The 15,815-nt window shown below is 41.5% G+C and overlaps 1 pseudogene; it reads left to right on the forward strand.

Annotated features, from left to right (window-relative positions):
* The first annotated feature begins 227 nt into the window (after window positions 1-227).
* On the forward strand, window positions 228-4,430 carry LOC137283343 (L-amino-acid oxidase-like; annotated as a pseudogene).
* Window positions 4,431-15,815: the final 11,385 nt, after the last annotated feature.

Here is a 15,815-nt window from a genome sequence, read left to right on the forward strand (position 1 = left end):
TGTTCACTGGACGTACGATGTGCATCATAAAGGGTCGACCTCCTCTGTCATGGCACATTGGTGTTCACTGGATGTACGATGTGCATCGGAAAGGACCAACCTCCTTTGACAGTAGTTACACAGGGGTAGTGGTGTTGATGGTTATGAAATTCATAATATGCTCAAATAAAATCTTTGACAACACATGTGTCACTGGATTTAAAATCATCTTTTGGCTTGCAGATATCATGGCGACAACAAACTCTACAAAGACAGAAAACGGTAGGCGCCACGGAGGCTTTTTAACAGTATTGTGATGCTAATTGAAATCAATATCCTCATAAAATTATTTCAGACAGAGTTTGAGTGAATTTGCAGCATGTTTGGATCCGGCCATGTCATTAAATTTTTCTATTGAGAACAATGAACCAAGAAGATCAATATATTGATCAATGTAAGAATTGTGTATTTTCAGAGACCACCGACTGCATTGACGTTGCCGTCATCGGTGGCGGTATCGGGGGTGCCTACACGGGGTGGAGGATGAGGGACCGAGGGCTCTCCATCTCCGTGTTCGAGTACTCGGACCGAGTAGGGGGGAGACTCTTCACTGCCGAGCTGCCTGTCGCACCGGGGACGTATCTTGATTTCGGGGGGATGAGGTTTCTGGAGAAGCATAGCATTCTTTTAGATACAGCAAGTGAGATAGGATTAAAGGTCGCCCCATTTGATGTACACGGTCAGAAGGACCATACTCACTGGTATCTGCGTGAGAGACACTTGGACCAGACTGATCTGGGAGGAAGCAAAACACCTTACAACTTAAACCCTGATGAAAGAAAACCTCCAGAAGCCCTCATACGGTAAGATGAAGGAGAATGCGTTTGCACATGTGGTTCTGATCTGTTTTCAAACGTACAACCATTAAATTGGACCACTTGCAGGAAAAAACATTAGCCAGGAGACTATGACATTGCTTTTTTCAAAAACAATTTGGCGCACCTCAGACAAATTTATATGCCATCGGTATCTTCCATTCACTTGCTGTTCTAGTCAATGCTGTTTTAGTAACTCTTGTATGTTGGCGTTTTGTTTCACCGTTACTTATTGACGAGTGCAGCAACCCGCGTGAACATCCGTCTTAGGACTGGTCTTGTCAGTAGCAGGATCGGGATGTCAGGGTCGGTGAGTTGGTTGACAGTTGTCATGCTGGCCCAGTTGCGCAGAACCATGCTCAAGGTGTTGATCACGGGATTGTGTCAACCATATAGCTGGAATTTTGCTGACTGGAGTGTTAAACAACCAACCAGCTAACGATCCATCCTGTGTGGTCATGACATTACCTGGTCAGTGAATACTTGATAAATTATGTCTTGGTGTTCTTGTCATACCTGTCATACTTGGTCATAAGATTATTTCAGGCTGCATTGTGCAACGGCGCCCTGGTCCCCACCAGTGGAGAGCACGGTAAACTAACTGTACAAAAGACGTATGACATAAAATTCGGTATCCTACTTGTGTTTGTACTTCTACAAAAATAGTGGAAACGATCTGGTATTCAACTAGTGTTGTCGTACACGTACAGGGACATCTTCACAAACAACACCAACATAACCTGCATCAAGTACCCAGACGAGAGGTACTCGTTGACGACTAATGACGGCGTTCCTGTGTACAAGATGAGGTCTGTAGTGAAAAATGTTAAATATACGTTTTGAATTATTGAACATGTTCAAGACACGCTCAGAATAAACAGTTCCCATGAGTATGAACTGTGTTTGTCGCGTGTGCTTGAGCATTTGTTGGGTAGGTTACAATTATTACTTTTTGCAATTCCTATGAACAGGCAACAAGACTGTTTACATAGCGACAAGACGTTTTGTTCACAGCAGGACGGACTATCATAAGCCAGCTTTCGTGTATCACTATCTCACAGGATTAAGCAGGTATCGATTACGTGAGAATATCCTGCACCAGGGGTTGCTCTCCTAACAAACACACGCAAAGGCAGGCAAATATATCGAGGAACATATGGTTCATACACGTCAAATAGCATCACACATCATTTTCGTCATTCAAAATAAACAAAGTGTTACTAACAATTGCTGGCGCCTTGAATGGTGCAGCCTGGATTCTGAGCAAGAGTCGCAAGACCCTCTTTGGCATATCGAAAGAACGATGACGTTCATTTGTACCCCGATCAGCCGCTCCTGACGTCCCCGTTCAGCCCGATGAGTCTCAGTCTCATTCTCCAGCTCAACACGCATGTCCTCCAACTCTGCTTGGGAGAAACGACTTGATACCGTCGATCGTCATTAATTACTGACCTCTGTCTGTCTGTGTGTGTGTGTGTGTGTGTGTCTGTGTGTGTGTCTGTGTGTCTGTGTGTCTGTGTGTCTGTGTGTGTCTGTGTGTGTGTGTGTAGCAAACAACCATATCCATATATTTTGCTGTTTTCAGTAAGCTGGACTTTTATAGCCATTACGCCACCATGGAAGCATTCCGTTATTTACGAGCTTCCATGGGCTTTTGCGTTGACGAAGAACGGACGCCGTTATTTGGACTCAGCTTCGCTAACGATCCCCCGTCATCTGTGAAAACAATACAGGGTGGAATGGGAAGACTACCCACCACACTCATGGAGAGATTCTTACAAACAAGTGAAAGCTGAAATGTATCAAAATAGAAAATTGATAATACGCTAATGGTAAGATGTATTACCAGGTTTTCATTATAAACACATTTTACGCCTGCTATATGGCATTATATTTCTTTCATTCAAAGTGAAGCACTGTTGTTTCCCAAATGGCCCCGTGTTCAATAGTGGCTAGTGGCAAGATATATTAACCTATATTAACATTTAAACTATTTATTAAAACACATTGACAGCGAATTTCACGCCTGTTTGTGATATTATATTTCTTTCATTCCAAGTTAGGCACATTTGTTCCCTAATATTCAATAACTTAACTGTAGTATCCATGACACTCTAGTCACAAGATCCGCCTGAACCACCAGCTGATGAGGATGGAGAGGAGACAGGGTGGAGGCTACACCCTCATGTTCAGGAAGACCCAGACAGTCGATGGTGTCACGACTCCTGTTACGGTATTTTTGTAGTTGTCGGTTATTATAGAACTCAAAAGCTAGATACTATCGACAACAAGATATAAAACAGGCTATAAGGTTATAACAAAGCATTACAATGACAGGAAATCTTTACAGATTGATTGCAAAGTGAGACAGAAGTTGACTCCTTAGCTCAAGAGTGAGTGAATGTAGTTTTAGGTCGTGTTAGCAATATACCAGCAATATACCAGCAATATACCAGCAATATCACATCGGCGGACACAAGAAATGCGCTTCACACATCGGCGTGACGAGTGAAGGCTTAATCACTAGACTAGCCAATCGTCCCTTTGGATTAAAAATAAAACACATGTCAAAAAAACATTAATCAGTCTCAATTAACCACAGAAATATATGCCGTTGGGAGTACAGACAAAGTATCTGCCAAAATTATTCGAAATGATCACCGAGAATCAGTCATAACGCCAGGTGTCTGTCAGGGGCTCACGCATGCGCTGTCATGTTTGTTCATATTATTTGAACCGTCCTCTTGATGGAGGGTCAGATCTTTGCGCAAAGAGGCACTTTTTCTGGGTGCAAGATATGTGTGTTAATGAAATCGTGAATAATATATTTCAAATAATCTTTTAATACCGGAAAATAGTTTAGAACGTTTAACATGGGACAATTTATTTTTTCAGGCGGAAGGCGATGAGGTGACGATTGGCGCCAGGAAGGTCATTCTGGCAATTCCGAAAAATTGCTTGGTGAAAGTGGATTTCCCCACGTTCAGAAGCAATCCTGTTATTATGGATAATATCAACTCTGTTTGTGACTACCCAGCTGGAAAGATATTCCTAGCGTACCCCTACAAGTGGTGGAAGACCGTTTATCCTGACTCTGGCAAAGCCAACACTGACCTCCCATCCAGACACACAATAGACTGGTTTACCGGAGACAACGGTGTAGCTGTCATACTTGCCTCTTACCACATTGGAGAAACGACTCGATACTGGCGAGAACTGAGTCAGTTCGGGACACCCATCCCAGGAAGTCTTCCTGGTGCCTACGCTGTTACCGACGTCGTCAAGAAAAGAGTTGAGAAGTATCTGAGCCTCATATACGACGTCAGTCAGTCTGATATTCCAGAAGCTCTTGGTGGTGGTATGATGCTGTGGGACAGCTATCCATTTGAGGCTGCTTTCCACTGCTTCAAGCCCGGCTTCAGAGATGATGAAGTTGCTGAAATGATGATGAAGCCATCGCCTTCAGATGACGTGTATGTGGTCAGCAACTCATGGGTAGAGGGGGAGCTGTGTTACTGGTCAGAAGGAACGTTACACACTGTCGATAAGGTACTGGCTAAATATTTTAGTGTATAGCACTATCGCCACATTCAGTTCCTTTTTCAAGATGGTCAGTTATTAGGTATTTGTACACTTGATAGTTTGGTAACACTTTCTCTTTGTAAGAACAGAGTCTTTTTATCCACTGAAACTCTTTCCCGGTGATGGATTTCGTCCTCTTCGTGAATTGTGTATAGTGTACTGTCGAAATAACAGCAGATATTGTGCGATGATGCTCAAACGTTGACCTTTAGGTTCTGATTCATCAACAACTGGTTGGTGTGTGAAGAAGCTAAAAATATAACTTTGATTAATGTGTCCATATACGGTACTGTCCACTGTGATTTAAACACGGCAACATTATCAATCTTTAAGCACCAAATTAACCTTTATAGAGTCTGAAGTTTCATGTTTTCCCGTGCATGGCGTATTACTGAGAGCGGTTTCTTTTGTAGAATGTTTTCATTGAGAATTGAGGCCAGATAGTGAGGACGTATATATATATATATTGTCATGTTTTTCCGACTATGTATTGTGTTTATGAGTTGAGCCCTCAAGTGGAAAAGGGCCACCATGCTTAGAATATGAACATATTACTCTTTTTATTTTGGTTCTCTATTTTACTCTTTTTTCAATTTTTCTTAGCGAGTTTTTCAGTCGAAAAACACAAAAATCTCCTTGTCTTGACTCCTGTAAAATATGTTAACAGATGAATTGAAACAAATAAAAGTATCTGAAGGCAAGTAGAGGTAATGTGTTGAAGAGCTCAGCTGTGCAGTTCTCACGACAACCATAATTCGAGTGAATGCGTACTGTTTTACGCCGTCTTTAGCAATATTCGTGCAATGTTACGGTAGGTGACACAATGCGTTTCAAAGATCGTACATATATGGAGAATCGATCATAAGGATTCGGAGAGTCGAGCGTACGGGGTGACGGCACGTGACGGAGTTACAAGTTACAAGCACTACCCAACAGTCCACCACTGACTATACAATACCACTCACCATGTGCATCTTTAAGTCCGTGATGTTTTGTTATGATCCAGGTGATCATCACCTGACTGTGATATCGACCAGTTTGAACAGTCAATCGTCATGTCACGGTGAAATACAATTTACGTACTCTCATATATCAGGATATTCTGTCTTTATTGATTGACTGTTTATTGTTAACGCCGCAGTCAGCAATATTCCAGTTGAATGGAGCGGGGTGTAAATAATCGAGTTTGGGCCACACAATCCAGTGATCAATAACATAAACATCGATCTACGCAACTGGGATGCGATATCATGTGTCAGACAGGTCAGCAAGTCTGACCACCCAATTCCGACCACCTCTTACGCAAGCATGTTTTCTGGAGACCATTGCTAACCCGACTGAAAGAGTAAACACTGTTCGGTTTACGATCGTCCATCTCTCAACGCCGTGCCAGTACGCCTGGATTTCACCAAAATGGCAATGATAAAAGAATTGCATGCCTTCGGGCGTTCCATGCCGAAACACCTTGGTTTAGCGTAATGTCCAAAACGTTTACCAAACTCAAACAGTCGCTAACTGTTCGGGGTGCCATTCCGCTGGTTTTGCTGACCTTCTGTGGCCAGTTCAGTTAAGTGGATATCGTCAGAGTACGGTGTGGATAAACGAGGCTTCCTTGTAAATATCTTTCAGTCCAATATTTGCACGTGTCAACACGTTCACACGGTCGTCACAGGTCAAGTGTCACCATACCCTCCAACGAATAATGTGAAGGACTTCATGTGACGGGTTTATCGATGTGTGCAACATTGGTGAGTTAGCCGACCTTGAAATCTAAACTTACACATGTTAGTAATGATATCGGCAAATCAAGGCCTATATCAAAACCAAAAGTGAGCTTGAAACCCATCACCAATGCACCAAAGGGTTCTATTCCCAGAACGGAATGATGATGTTTGAAGGACGCTAAGCAGATTTCTATCGTCGTGTTCCCCATGTGTACTAAGTAAATAGATTCTATTAAATGAATAGATTCAGAGCAAACTTCATCGGTATCTCCGTTTCTGACAACTTACCGCTTCTCCTTTGTTTCCTGAATCTATTTATGTCTGTTTGCAGTGTCTGTTGTCCGTAGAATTATTTATTATTACTTATAATTAAAGTAGTTTTGTTAAGCGGTACAAAAAGGGCATGATAATCTGCTTGACATCCGGCAACAAGTGACTCAAGGAATATCAAGTGTTAGGAATGGTTTCGAATGTAAAACGGCATCTTTTGATGTAAACACTCGTCAGTAAACCACCAAGTCTCGCTGAAACACTGTGAGTTTTAAGTCTTCATTTTTACTCGAGCTGATATCATATTATCAGAAATACACTCGACTAATTTATTTACAGAAAAAAGAACTAACTTTGATCCTTATCAAATTTGATGAGATTAAAACGATTACAAACACCAAGCTTGATATAAAACGTTTAATTAAAAAGTATTGACAACTAACCTTAAAAATAAGTTCATTTCATGATCATTACAGATTAGATTTAATGTATATAAAAAAAATTTCAATTTAAATTCAGTACGAGACTATACGTGATCTAAATGAGTCCTAATGAATCCCATTGGAAGTTTGATAACATGCTTATAATGAATCTTCTGGCGCCACTCTGGCGAGTTTTCAAGTTTGTATGCCTAAGTACTAAACGCTGAATCATTACAGATGAATTACAAAATCAGGCTTGAGATTACGCTACTGATTTCTCATTACGTGTACACCTTCTCGTTATGTAGTTTACATTCCGTGAGATAACCTGGGTAGAAAAAGGTGGTTTAGTAAAGAAAATACATATCTGGTCGTAGAATATTTCCTCCTCGTGTCTAGTATATTCCTGCAGTGAGTTGCAAGAGGAAGTGATAAGTAATAACATGTATAATAGACATAATGACACAAAATGATTAAAAGCACCGGAGCATGGGTCCATCGTTAAGCATGGCAGTCAGAGTTATCCCCCTTTGTTTGACTTGATTACGCGAAAAACGTCTCTATCCGTCATCGAACTACACATACTGTATATCATTTCATTTTCACCTTGGCATTTTAAAAAATGAAAAAATATAAACAGACAAGGCGCCTCTATGGTCACCTACAAGTGTGTTTATAAGATTGAGATCGCTGTTTACGGTACAACTTGGCAAGTTAGTCTGTTTACTGTTATCTGTACCTGTAATACGCTAGATGATGGAAAAGGGATACACCATCGCGGGAGGTTTAATCAAGGGAAATGTGTTTTGGTGAAATATTCACCGTGTATACGTGCGTCCTTAAACATGGATTTGTGTTTAGTTATGGTGTAGATGATCTTTCCTTTTAGACACAACCATGAGAGGCGAACTGAATTCAAACAGAAACGCAATGCTGCAGTTTTGGGGCCGGAGGTTATCACCAATGCATATCCGGACAGTCAGTGATGTGCTGATGGATCTGAATTAATGTTCTATAAACCTGTAATTGCTAATGTAATTATGATACGGCGTCAGAAAGTTTTTCAGATGTTCTCATTGGCATCTCCCTGAATCATATGACCAACGTGCATTACAGCACTGAAGATCATCTTGGTCCAGAGGATAATGTGTTTGCCAGGAGAGAGGAAGGTTGACGGTTGATTCAAACCTAAAGATCAAAAACTGTATTCGTTTCCCTACCTCACATTCGGCATTAAGTGGATGTGTGAGTTTAGTTTTACGCCACCTTTAGCGATGTTCCAGCAATACCAGGGCACCCATTTTCATAAATGCAAGTCAGAATAATCACGTCAAATGTTCATTGCCGAACGAGATTTCTGTTAAAGCAATTGTTTATGTAAGATAAAACGCTTTAAATAGATCGACGAAACGAAAATATGCAAATGTAAGTGCTTAACAACGCTTCTTGTAATGTCATGTCATTGAGGAACTTACTAAGTGGAGGTGATTGTGATATTTATCTCCAACAAATTAAAACGCTCGTAAAATCAACCACACACACCAGAAAACACACTCGTTTTTCACAACTTTAATGGGTTTGGGTTTAGCAGCCTATTCCACTCATTTCAGCTTCGGCTAGAAACACAAGAATACATTTTACATACTGAGAAACATAACATTCACGAACTGGGATTCGAATACACGATTGTAATACGCCCACTTGCTTGCTCGTGCAAGGGACGCAACTCTTCACATCAAAATGCACCCCCTAAGACGATTGTGTCCTGTTCTCACAACTACCGGTAAACGTATGTCTGTTCTGTACATATACCACGTACTAAATAAGATGTATTGTCGACCAGGATCGCTGTTTTAACGACTAATTCACATCTAGACCAGTGTAAGGTCTGAGATGCAGGGTTACAGTTCCCTTGCGACATATTCTGATCGTAAGAAACAACGACTGGATCGAATTCTCTTTATCCCAGTTGAGTAGATCGATGTTCATGCTGTTGATCTCTGGATTTTCAGGTCCAGACTCGACTAAATACAACTGGCTGCTATATAGGTAGATTAGTGTTGTGTGCGACGTGTATCATAGTGTATGTATCAGTCAGCTGGTTTGTCTCGTTCCAGAAATGACATGCGCATGTGCGCTTCCGCACGCACACACGCACGCCAACTATATAAGATGCAACGCCTGTCCTTTGTTATATAAAGATTCTTACCCGTTCTGGATATTCATTGAGCTTCCCCTTTTTTACATCAACGTATTCTTGAAACCAAGAATAAAGTTGAGAAATGATAAACTTAACACTACTGAGCAAAATTAATGCAATTTGAATTTTGGATGGATTTATTGTCCAAATGTATTTCATTTTCTTATCAAAGTCGCCCTCCATTCGCTGTGTTTATCATAATCTCAACGGCATAACTAAAGTCAAAATAATATTCATGTTTACCAAGAACGTACCAGACAATTCCCTGTGCTGCTAGAGATGTTCAGAGGTCTTCCCGTGGTCGTTTATTTTCTACTTTGTAAACACTATTCGTAAGTGTGGATATTTTTTACGTAATTACAGCGGTTAGTCGTGTTTGGGTTGCTAAAACGAGAAGAACCAGTATTTTCTGATTGAATCACGAGTATTGATTCAACTGTCGTCAGTGGGAAATCACACAACTGCCACATAATTTACAACATTTATTGCAATGATTCTAGATTACAGGCCAACAGACAGTCAATATTTGCTTGGATCACCTGACCCGGTATCCAAACATTGTCCATGGGTTATGGCATCAAATGAAGAAATCGTCCATGGTTATATTAAAATAAGTGTCGAATAAATCGCCTGCATGTGTTTACAAGCAAGCCTCGAAACAAGCAATGTAATGTGAGGGTGAACTGAGCTCATTGCTTAGACCGTGGTATTTGAAGTGATTATATGTGTACGTAACATTGTGATTGCCGCCTCAGAAGTTGGTGATTAATGAGGAAAACATACAACTTGATGAACAGCACAGTTTGGTCTGATCAACATTCTTTGCATCTTTCTTAAGCTAGGATTCCTTAAGATTCAGAGTCTGTCGCATATATAGTCATATTGCATCCACTGTCCTTCAGGGCGGTGAGGTAGCCTAGCGGTTAAGCGTTTGCTCATCGTTTGATGAACCCGATGGTTCGATTCCCACATGGGTAAAATGTCTAAAGCCTATTTCTGGTGTCCTCCGCCATGATATTGCTGGAATATTGCTGAACGTTTAAAACGGCCTAAAACCATAATCGTTCAATCCACTGCCCTCCGTGAGATTGACCATTCTGTTGTCTGGTCGGACGTGGGTGGAAATAGTTTCTTAGTACTTTCAAAGCTTGTCTTTCACCATTTCATTGAACCATATGTTTCTTATTAGGTGTAAATATCGATGACTGAACCCGACGCCGATGCGATGGATATAATGACGTCGGCATCGACAACGTTCGTCGTACAAGCATACTCTTTTTAAGACAACCATCTCAAACTTGCAAAGCTACAACAAAGATTTCTCATCCCTTAATTATTACATTTCTAGATAGGCGGGACTCATGTCATGCTACCGAGTTTCTCGCCAGACTTTGTAATTAAGTCTGCGCGTGGTATTGTGAATTAAACACTCGGTGCCTTAGGTATATTCGTACTTATATTTCCGTCAGTGGAAGAAGCTCAGACTAGGAGACATAGAACACGTGGAGCCACAATGGTTAAGCGCCCCTATGGCTATCTGATTAGTTAATATTAGATTGAACTATGTCCATAAGTTTGAGTGAGTGGACGATGTATGTACTGTCTGAATGGCACGAATACACATAAGACTTTATCAGATTCAGTGCATCTATGTCACGCCTCTAAAGCAGACACGTTTGTATCATGATGGTCCATGAGACAGAACTGTACAAATATCTAGATATGTACACTGGCCCAAAAAAGAAACGCATAGGTGAAAATCCAATGTTATGAGAGATGATTTATTAACTTAAATTGCACAAAAAGTAATGGAACTTGAGCAATGATAATTCACACGGGTGATTTCCCTTCTAGCGTCAATTGTAGGAACAACATGACGGTTCAGAATTTCATCCCGGTAGCGTACAGCATTGAGATTCCCTTGCACATGCACCAACTGTGTCCTGCCGTTCATAGATATGCCTCCCCACATCATTACACCTCCACCACGGTGTCTGTTGACCTCATGAACGCACTGTCGAGCATATCTCTCATTTCGACGTCTGTAAACACGCATCCTTCCATCATGTCTGTACAGCAGAAAACGTGACTCATCGCTGAACCAGATCCTCCTCCAATTCAAGAGGTTCCATGCCCGAACGTTCCTGCACCACTGAAGACGTGCACGACGGTGATGGGGATGCAGAACAGGTCCTGCATGAGGTCGCATAGGTCGAATTCCATGCTCTCTTACGCGATTCCTGATGGTTTGTGGAGAGACTCTACGCAGCCCAGGAACGTGATCAGCGGTATACGTAGCAGTGACGGCCCGATTACGCAGATGAAGCACCCGGATGTAGCGGTCTTGTGCTGGAGTTGTCACCCTTGGTCTCCCACTCCTTGGACGGTCTCTGGTCGAGTTGTGTTGCGTGTATCGTTGCCAGAGACGGGAAATCGTGCTCTGCCTCACATTCAGACGTCTGGCAACTGACTGACTGACTGACTTTCCCCAGCTTCCAGACGTCCAATGGCTCTATTTCTGTTTTCTTCATTTAACCTTGGCATTTTTCGCGTCGCATAGAAAGAAATTCGAAGAATGAATCGCAACAGGACCTGTCCCCTTTTATAGCCATCATAATCAAGATTGAGATCCTGCATTTGCACGTGCATAATGCTTTCAGATTTTCCCACGTGCAGATTATACAAAGCGTTTTCAAGGTGCTGTGGTGTGGCGAATAATCACCAGAGGTTGTGTTTGTTTGTCTGTTTTGGTTGTATTGACTATAAAAACACTTAATATTTACATTAAATGTCATTCCATTCCATATTTTCCGAAAAAATCTACTTTAAAAATGAGATTTCAGCTATACGTTTCTTTTTTGGGTCAGTGTATATATCTGAATATGGGTCTTGTAGTAGCTTTAATAGCTTTTATAGACAAATACATTGTCTGGTTGGAAATGAGTGAATGGCTGAGTATTCTTTTACGCCACTTTTCGCAATGTTCCAGCAATATGACAGCGCGAGATACCTTAAAAGGGCTTCACACATTTTACCGGTGTGGGGAATCGAACCATGGTCTTCGGTGTGACGAGCGAACGCTTTAACCCCTTGGCTGCCCATCGCCCCTGGCTGCAGATAACGACCTCATATTCAGGAAGACCCAGACAATCGATGGTGGCACGACGCCTGTTGCTGTATTATTTAGTTATGAAATTCAGTTGTGACAGACCTCAAACATCATCGACGGCAATGATGTAAAACTGTCTAGTATAGATTTATATCAGATCAAAGGTAATTATGATCACAGTGCAACTTTGCAGATTGATTCCAAAGTGAGGTAGAGGTTGCCCCGTTGGATCAAGAGTGAGTAAGTGAGTTAAATGTTAAAGCCTTTTTTAGCGATTTTTCAGCAAAATCGCAACTAGCGACACCTAAAATGGGGGTTCACCCAATGTACCCGTGTGGGGAATTCCAGTCTTATACTCTAGACTGGAAATGAAGGTTATCATGTTGGGACTTGAGGTTTTCGGATGGGTAAATTGTCAGATGTGGATGTTATCATATGTGACGTTATCAGGTGAGCAGGCCATCTTTTTGGGAATCGAAGTTGTTAGAGTAAGTGAGGTTGGTTTTACTCCACACTAGGCGATATTCAGGTAAGATGTCAGATGAGGAAGTTATCACACGAAGGCTGAAGTTATCAGATGGGGTTATTATTGCATGAAGATTGATGTTATCAGATGAGGAGGTTATCACACGAAGGCTGAAGTTATCAGATGGAGTTATTATTGCATGAAGATTTATGTTATCAGATGAGGAGGTTATCAGATGGGAATGATATCACAAGAGGAATTGAAGTTATTAGATGGGGAATTGATTACATGGGATTTCGAAGTAAGCAGTTGAAGTTGTCACATGTTGAGTAATCTGCAATAGCTTTTTCGCAACAATAACATTCTTCACTGTCAGTGTCGAGTTGATTGTTCACAACATCCGAGAATACGTCTGACCAGTTATGAGCGACAGAGAGTGAGTGAGAGGATTCAGTTTTACGCCACACTCAGTAATATTCCAACTTACTTAATGGCGGCGGTCTGGAAGTGATCGAGTTTGGATTAGAGCTCCAATGATCAACAGCATGAGCATCGATCTACGCAAATTGGACACGATGACACGGGCCAACCAAGTCAGCGAGCCTGACACCCCGAACCTGTTAGTCAATTCTTACGACAAGCATGGGTTACTGAGGACCAGTTCTAACCCGGATCTTCATGGGTCAATTCGGGCTTTGTGATCTGTGATCAACAACACGTTTATATGTTTATGTAGTTTCTTTGTTTACTTGTTGACGTGTTATAATGCGACTTGTCAACTGCATACGTTATTAATTCTTTAATAGATGTGTGAAATGTGAAGACTGCAGTTTCACAGTGTCTGTTAATGCTTTGATAACATGTAATTTCTGCAATAAATACATTTTATAAGAAAAAGTGGGTAAATCGTCTTCATAAAATATACAGAAAATGAGTAGGGGGAAACATATTGTTATAAGGTGAAAATTGCATTAGTATACAAGATTTGCGGTTAGTTCGGCATAGCACCGATGCTATTACTACTGGGTAATAGATTAAGGGATGGAAAAGGGAATAAATGTCAGGCAACAGAACAGAAGAGATTCCGTCGTCAAACAGCAATTAAAGCTGAGTCACTGATTAGAATTAAGGGAGATTTCCAATCACGAGGTACGACATGAGACCAGGGAATGATGTAACGTCTAACGAATCAGACAGATTGTAGAGGGCCATGTGACAAGGGTAGAGCAGGCTCGAACACCTTAAACAGATACCGTCAGCATTAAAACGTGCGATGCGGGTTGAAGAGTCAACAGAACGTTCACATCCCGATTGATCAGTAAAGAGCTTGCCCTACCCTGTCCAGACCAAGTCCGATTGTTATGAAGAGAGGGATCGAGTAAACCGATGTGAGTATACAAACTTGTGTTGAGTTATTCATTGTATGCCAGAGTGCCAGTACATGAATGCTATGTGTTAGTTAGGAATCCCGGTCGTCAGACCCCTTATTCTTAGATGCAGCAGCCCGGACGGACCATGCGAGTATGCCACCATAGCTGGCAGCACCCCCAATAAGGCAGAACGGCCATCGTAACAGGTAACTGGTAAGAGGGTTTACTAACACCCAAATCCCAGTTACGACAATATTGCGAGAACTGGTACGTGCGGCAATCATGACATACTACCTAACTGCTTTTGACCGGCATGCAGAACGGGATATTTCGTTCAGAATCTGTTAGCTGCCTAATCGTAAATACAGTTTCTGATTTGGGTTAAAACTTTAAGTGTTTCCCGTACGGAAATACACATGTGTTTGTAGTTTCACACGTCCCCAAACCATAATCTACCTTTCGCATGCAAAGTATCGTGATGTCATGGGTTGTTTCTCAGTGAGTTGATGTTTTGTATGTGATACCAAATCTCCAACCGCCTTGCCTAGCGTGTCTTTGAAACCCCCCTCTAATCTTCTGTAGAATTCTCGGCCAACCCTGCGTGACTGTAATTGTGTGAGCATGGAGAGTTAAATTTTCTTAGAGTCATCACGAACAACAATTTGTATGCAATGCCTTTGCAGACGGTGTTGAGGAAATGACATTTTAGGCTTCGTTACGTCGTTTGAATCCGCACAGTACCCGCGTCTAATTCTACTTACAACTAGATGAGTAGGGATCACCCTTAGCGAGTAAAATACTCAGGCCATGGCGCGGTTTTTGATCAGGACACGAGCTTTACATGTTCACCCCATCACAGGGCACAAAATAGACACCGTTCAATACAGCTGCGTTAGAAGAACTGTAATCTAATTTGGAGCGTTTAATCATTCAATCTGGTCAGAAGCCAATCTAATATTAGAAGCAATGTCTATTTATGGTCGTCTGACAGCCGTTCATCTATTCAGTATGACGTCAGCGCAGTCTTTTCAAGGTCATTGATCGATCAACTTCCGGTGCGCGGCACCTTGGGATCGGAGGAGAGATTCAGCGGTCTAGTAATTAGAGCCCAGTTTGGGTCAATCTCTGACCGCACAAATGACGAGACGGTTTCAAGTGACATAGTTGTTCTGGAGTCGCGTCTGTGCTTGGTACCGGCGGAGATCTAGGTTAGTCTATACTGTAAGCAGAACAAGCAGGTGGTCAGTGTCGATGAAATGGATCGGTGCTCAGACTGGTGACTTAGATGAATGTCATCGTTGCCTGATGGAAGGTGTTCATAACATCAATCACTGGTTTGTTTAGTCGAGATTCGATTAAGTATTATTTCCGTAAAAGTGTTGGATAATATAAAACAAAACAAAAACAAAAACAAAACAAAACAAACCAACGTATTCAACATACATACATGTTCCAACTAAATAATTAAACTGGAGCATATTTCAAAATGAATACACGCATCTTTTAAGTTTAGGAAACACGAAACATGAAAACACATGAGAAAACATCTGATTTTGTGACATAAGAAAATTCCGTAGTCAGATCGATTGCTTAATTATAATTAGTTAGATATAGCAGAATTTCCTGTGTGTGGTTAGCTGAATGTGATTTAACGTGATACAGGTAACTGGATGGCGGTTGGGTAGCCTCGTACTAAAGGCATTCTGTCGTCACACCAAGGGTCCTGTTCGATAGCCCACGTGAATGCGATGAGTGAAGCCCATTTCTGGAGGAAGGGGTGAGTGAGGGGTGTGTTTTTTTAATGTCGCTGCCAAAATA

This window comes from Haliotis asinina, chromosome 5 (assembly GCF_037392515.1).
Source record: "Haliotis asinina isolate JCU_RB_2024 chromosome 5, JCU_Hal_asi_v2, whole genome shotgun sequence".
NCBI lineage: Eukaryota > Metazoa > Mollusca > Gastropoda > Lepetellida > Haliotidae > Haliotis > Haliotis asinina.